Genomic DNA, 6518 nt, shown 5'->3' with positions numbered 1-6518 from the left:
ATAAGTTTAACTATCATTTTCTAAATAGATTTATAATTTTAAGCACAAATTACTTCTAAAAAGATATGATTTTTCTTCACTTTTCAAAAAGTATAATTTCAAAGTATTTAATGTGAATCAACCTAATGAAACAACAAAATATCAAATAACATTATTTATAAGGCAAAACATAATATTTTTGTTCTAAGCATTGGATGTGTACAATTTAATGACACATCTTACACAAAGAATATTATGTTTTGCAAAATGAAGAACAAAGTGCATATTATCTAACAATCCAAAATATGAGATATTAAAGATGAAAGACATATATGAAGAAGAAAAATCCATAAACTTTGTCGCATTACAAGGGAAATCAACATACAACATAAATATAATCTAGTTACAAGTTGCTTCATCGTGATCTTAATAATCTTATGAAAAAGATTAGAAGCCCATAACTAGAATAGAAATTACAAAATAAACAAAATACATACTTGAAATTGCTCTTGAAAAACCCCACAATGGAAGAGAGAATGGTAGATAGAAAATAGGAGAAAATAAGATGGTAACAAAAAATTAAGCACCCTAAAATGGTCTTCAAATTCTATATTTATAGCCAAAATGAGAACATTAAAATAATCAACTTAAATTAATTAAAGTGATTAAATTAATGGAAAAAAATAAATATGGCATGTAGAGGTAAATTATAGGGTGTAATGATGATGTTGTGGTGAAATATGTGAGAAAAATGGGTAAAAATGTGGCATTTTAGGCATAGGGGACAAAGGTACAAAAATGCAATTGTTGGGCTCAAAGTGGGGAAAAGACAGCTTGTTGGCTACTGGTTGGGTGGCTGTTTCGGCTGGGCTTGGAGGGGATTGGACCATTTGACTTGTTGGTGTGGGAGTTGAAGGAAGGAGGCCCGAATGGCTGGAGGCTTTGTTGGGCAATGGCTGGCGTTGGGCTGGACGTGGATGGAGGCAGGTGCTCGGGCTGGGCTCGACACGGGCCCAGGTGAGGAGAAGGAAGGCACGAGCCTGTGGGGTGCTGGAGGATGCTTGGGCCTGGTGTGGTGGAGCTGCTGGGAGCTGTGTGGCTTGGGGCACGGCTGGGAAGTTGGAGAAACTGTGGGCTTTAGTTGGGCTTGGTGGGAGGAGATGAAGGAGCTGCAGGTGTACAACTTCAGGAGGTGGGCTCGTGGTCTGGTGCGGCCCAAGCAGCTGAAGGAGGAGAAGTTGATCGGGCAGCTGATGCTTTGTGGGCCTCGGGTTGGGCCTGGAGAGTTGGGTTGCTGGCGTTGAGGGAGGCTTGATGGTAATTGTTTTCCTTTCTCAAAAATGTCATTTTCCTTTCTTTCTCTTTATTTTTCAAACACAAAAAAGATACAACATCATTCCCTACAAAATAAACATAAAATAAATCATAGACATAAAATAAATCATAATCGAATATTTTCAACTATAAAATAAATCAAGTTAATTCTTTGAAAATATTAATTATAACTTAATTTATTTTTAACATTTAAGTTCAATAATACAACATTTTTTTACCTCAAACTAAATAATAATTCAACTTATTAACTACAACTTTTTACAACAAAATAATTATAAAAGCACACAAAAATATAGAAAATCAAAATAAACCCAATAAATTCAAAATTACTTAAAACTTAATAAATCAATTAAAAACTCAAGAACTAAGCAACAATTAGCACATAAAAAGTGGTAAAATAACTCTATTTTGTAAAGTTATCAGTCAAGTCTCAAATGACCATCGATTGATGAATGTTGAACTTCTATATTTTAATGGAATTTATCAGTATTTTTTTCTTTCATCGTGTCCCAGGCCAATACAATCTATGTTGTACGCAGTACCTCTGTCTCTTTGCGTCGTTACACTTAACAGTCTGGATAAACTGCTATGTCTTAAACAGAATGTAGACCATACTCATAAACTTTATTAAATAAATCTCTCACTTTATTTGGCGATTATGAAATTTTTTTATATTATTCTCTATATATCTTAATACATATACTTAATTGAAGACCACATCAATAATATTGGATCTTCATGATAAATGGCAAGTATAATTAAATACAAATATGAGTGAAAAATATTAACTTTATTTAATTAACCGTAATCGCTCATACAGAAATACGCTTTGAGGGCATAAATCCCAAGTTTTGCGAGATATGCCTTGGTCCCATAGGCCTCGTAGCCCTTGGATCATGGAAAAAAACAAGAACCGCACGAAGGGTGCTTAACATAAGTCCAGATTGACTTGAGTCGACTAGCCAAAAAAGGTCTCAAAGAAGACACTTGCAAAAATTGTGCTACGCCTAATAACGAGAAGGGCGCTTTTCAAACGAAAATCGAAAGCGCGCGCGAAAATTAAAAAAGGATGGCAAAGACATAAAGGGTTAACATGACCTTATAACAATAGTCAAGTGCAATTAGGAGACTATTGCCACTATAAGGAAGAGGACTTGTAGAAATTCCACATACAAAAAAAAAAGGCTTCTTAAAGTCCCATACCAACGATAACAAGACTTCCCAAAGTCCCATACTGAAGAAAATAGTGGGCTTCTCAAAGTCCCATGATAAAGAAAGAAGTGGGCTTCTCAAAATCTCATACCAAAGAGGGAAACGGAAAGGGTTTTACCCTTTCCTTATACTTGGTTCACAAGAAGGCACACAGTACTACTACCAATGCGTAGTAGGGGTAGCATCACAATAAGTTTACAAGAACACTCAATATTCTCCTTCTAGACTAGGGGGCAAGCATGTGTTGATGTCGAAAAAAAGACTATCTTACAAAGAATAACTACACTTCTGACTCGAGGGTTATCCCCTCCATGCCAGACCACACCTTGGAAAAAGCATCCCTTTATGCTGGAATTTTTTTTGCAAAATTCTTATACAAGTTCGTGTCTTGCAAGGATTCTAAAGTCTGCTATGTGAGGCCCCTATCCAAGATCCTATTTTGATTGGTCGCAATGGGTGATCACGTGACAAGATTTACATGCTTTGAGACCCATGTAGCAAGAGGTACCCCCTACAAGAAGTACACTATGTGAGACGTCTATGCGAGGGGCTTATGTGAAGGGTCTACATGAGAACATGTGAGGCCACATTTCTAGAAGTCATTGTACCTCGATGTTACCTTGATACACCCCTAAAGGTCATGCCACAAGACCTCACCTCAAAGGGTCGTTGTGTGAGGCCACACCTCGAGAGCACACCCCGTGAGACAATTAGATGTGATGAACGTCGAGCACCTACCTACGGAGAGCATGATAAGGGAGTCAACATAGAGAAGCTTATTATACGTGATTCATCTCAAGACTGTGTCTCACCACACCACCATGTGTAACACTGAAACAGATACACATAGTTGTTTGGCAGATATGTCTACAAAGTTCAACATCTACAAAGCGTACTCTCTAAGAGAAGATAGTCCATCACTTTACCATACATTGCGCACCATGTTGGAAAGCATGCTATCAAGTATATGCCTAAAAGACAAAGGGAAGCCTTTCGGTGCGAGGTACACTAACATGCTTCTCACGTAACGAAAATGGTAGCGGCCCTGAATCAGATCATCATAAGGTTCAGAGATAAGTGCCTTTTTTTCTTCAACATCTCAAAAGGGAACAAAAGGTTCTCTTGGAACAAAGAAAGCAAAAGATCCTTCATCAACTTGAAGGCACACTTTGAATAGTCACCCCTATAAGCCAAACCAGAGAAAATGGAAAAGTTGTACTTCTTCTCGCCCATGTCCAAATATGCCATAGTTGTGGCACTGGTGAAATGGGAAAAAGAAAACCAGTAAATAGTTTACTATTTTAGCAAGCTCCTATTAGATGTTGAGGCCCAGTACCCTAATATGGAGAAGTTGGCTATTGCACTCATAATAGCCTCTCAAAAATTGAGGCCCTGCTTCCATTCCAATTGCATCAAAGTACTCACCAATTATCCCTACGATATGTCTTCCATAAGCTTGTAACTTCAAGAAGATTGTTAAAATGGACCATGGAGTTTGGCCAATTCGACTTCACCTATACTCCAACAGTATCAATCAACGCGTAAGTCCTGGTGGACTTCCTGGCCAAAATGACCTACTATGCTGGAGGTGAAGCAGAAGTCCACAAGATGGAAGGACCACAAGAAAGAGTTTCTATAAAGAAATTCACCCTGAAACACGAATAAAGAAATGCTTCTATGAGAAATTGAACTCAACACCTCTTGAAAAGCTAAGGAGAGCTCCACCACCACACCAAAGTGTTGTCCAAGTATGAAAATTAGTCTTGGATTAAGGAGGTATTTTTTAGCCCTCCTAACCATTGGGTCAATCTTGGCATGACTAGTGGAGAATGAAAGCCTAGGGATAATCCCCAAAGACTGATTGGCTCTCATTCAACCTCAAAGGAGTCATGAGTGAAACGTCCCAAATTTACTAATAAGGATTAGTGCCTTGACTAGTGTGTCGAGAGGGCCTAATTGGATTTATATGCAAATTATGTGAAATTAATTGAACATATGTATGATTATGTGGCATATATGAATTATATGGTAATATGAATATATATATATGCATGTTTATGTGTAATAAATATGCATGTGGGACTGTTTTTGTTAATAAGGGCATATTTGTAATTTTGACTCGTTGAGGGTATAAATGTAATTATATGTGTTTGTTATTGAGACCACATTATTATGTGGATATATTTGCAATATTCGGCTCGAGGCGATCCTAGTGAGCGGGTTGGCGAAAAAGTCACAACGGGGTCAAATACCTTGCTCGTGGTGAGCCTAGGGGTATTTTGGGAAACTTAGTGCGTAGTTGGGATTTATCGGGTGATGGGTAGTTATTTAATGATTATTTGGGTATGTCGAGATTAATTGGGAATCTATAGTGCTATTTGAGGATTAGTGGGAAATGTAGATAATGACTGTTTTGCACTTAAGGGCATTGAACAGAAAGCACTTGGGTTAGGGGAGTTATGGTCTTTTCCTACCCTTTGATTGGTCTTAGCTGAGGCTAGAAGCCTTGAGAAACAATAAAAAAACACCAAAAAACCTCCCTCTAATTGTTGGCATTGGACCGTGGGGTGACTTCGAAAACCTGTTATCATTGCCTGATCAGCCGAGTCATTAATTGCAAATATACTTGGAGAGTTATGCCTCCAAGGCGATCAGTTCGACTAGCCAGCACTGAGATCGAGGCTAGAGATGATGACCAATGTCAAAAACCATTCGCCAGTCCCTGAGAACTGGAAGCAAATGTTTGTCGATATGCAAGCGAAACTTCAGAGTCAAGAGGAAGAGATTCGCTTACTGAGACAACAATTTCCACCAAGGAACGTTGCACAACACTTACCACCTATCGTGGTACCAGTCGTACATTAGCTTGAGATTGAGAACAGGTGGGAGTCGTTGTACAAGAGATTTAGGAAGCAACATCCTCCAATCTTTGAGGGAGGACCAAATCCACTTAAGGTTGAGTAGTGGATGAGCCTAACTACCTCCATCTATGATTTTATGAGGGTGATAGGAAATGACAGAGTGGCTTGGGCCACCTTTATGTTCCAAGATGATGCCCGTATATGGTGGGAGGTGGCATCCCAGACTCGAGACATTTCTACCATGAGTTGGGATGAATTCAGAGATTTGTTCAACTAAAAGTATTACAGTAATGTCGTTAGAGCGGGGAAGGTGAACGAGTTTACCAGTTTTGTGTATTGTAGTATGACAGTCATTGAGTATGCCCTAAAATTTGATAGGCTGGAAAATTTTGCACCTAACCTAGTGCCTACAGATACAACAAGGCAAGATAGATTTTTTTGGGGGCTGAATGCTATGATAGTCTGGGATGTGCGGATTACATCAGTACCTAGGAAGACTACATATGTCCAAGTGGTTGAGAAGTCCCTTACAGCTGACGAGGCAGAGAACAAGATATGGAGGGAGAGTGTTGCACGACGTGATGTTCTGTAACGACCCAAAAATACTAATAAGGCTTAAGGGACTTGATTAGTGTACCGGGAGGGCATAACTGGATTATGTGTGATTTAAATGATTAAATGCATGATTATGTGATAAAGCATGCTTATATGATTATTTGGATATATGAGATGCATGATTATGAGTATTAGTATGCATGTAGGCCCTGATTAGGTTATAAGGGCATATTCGTAATTTTGGCCCATTGAGGGCATAAATGTAAATATTTTTGATAAATTGTTGAGACCACATTATTATGTGGATATATCTGCAGCATGTGATTCGAGGTGATCCTAGTGAGTGATTTAGCGGAAAAGTCACGGTGGGAATTTATACCCGGCTCGGGGGAGCCTGGGGGTATTTCTGAGAATTTGGGAAATATATTGGAGGCTATTTGATATTGAGGAATATAATTGGTGATTAGTTAGGTGTTGGGATGCAAGTGGTAATTATTAGGGACACTCGAGGAATTAGCGGGAATTGAGAATTAATGATCAAAATGCCTTTAGAATGTTTAAAGGCTTGATTATAAT

This window comes from Humulus lupulus, chromosome X, assembly GCF_963169125.1.
Source record: "Humulus lupulus chromosome X, drHumLupu1.1, whole genome shotgun sequence".
Taxonomy (NCBI): domain Eukaryota; kingdom Viridiplantae; phylum Streptophyta; class Magnoliopsida; order Rosales; family Cannabaceae; genus Humulus; species Humulus lupulus.
This window is presented reverse-complemented; position numbering follows the sequence as displayed.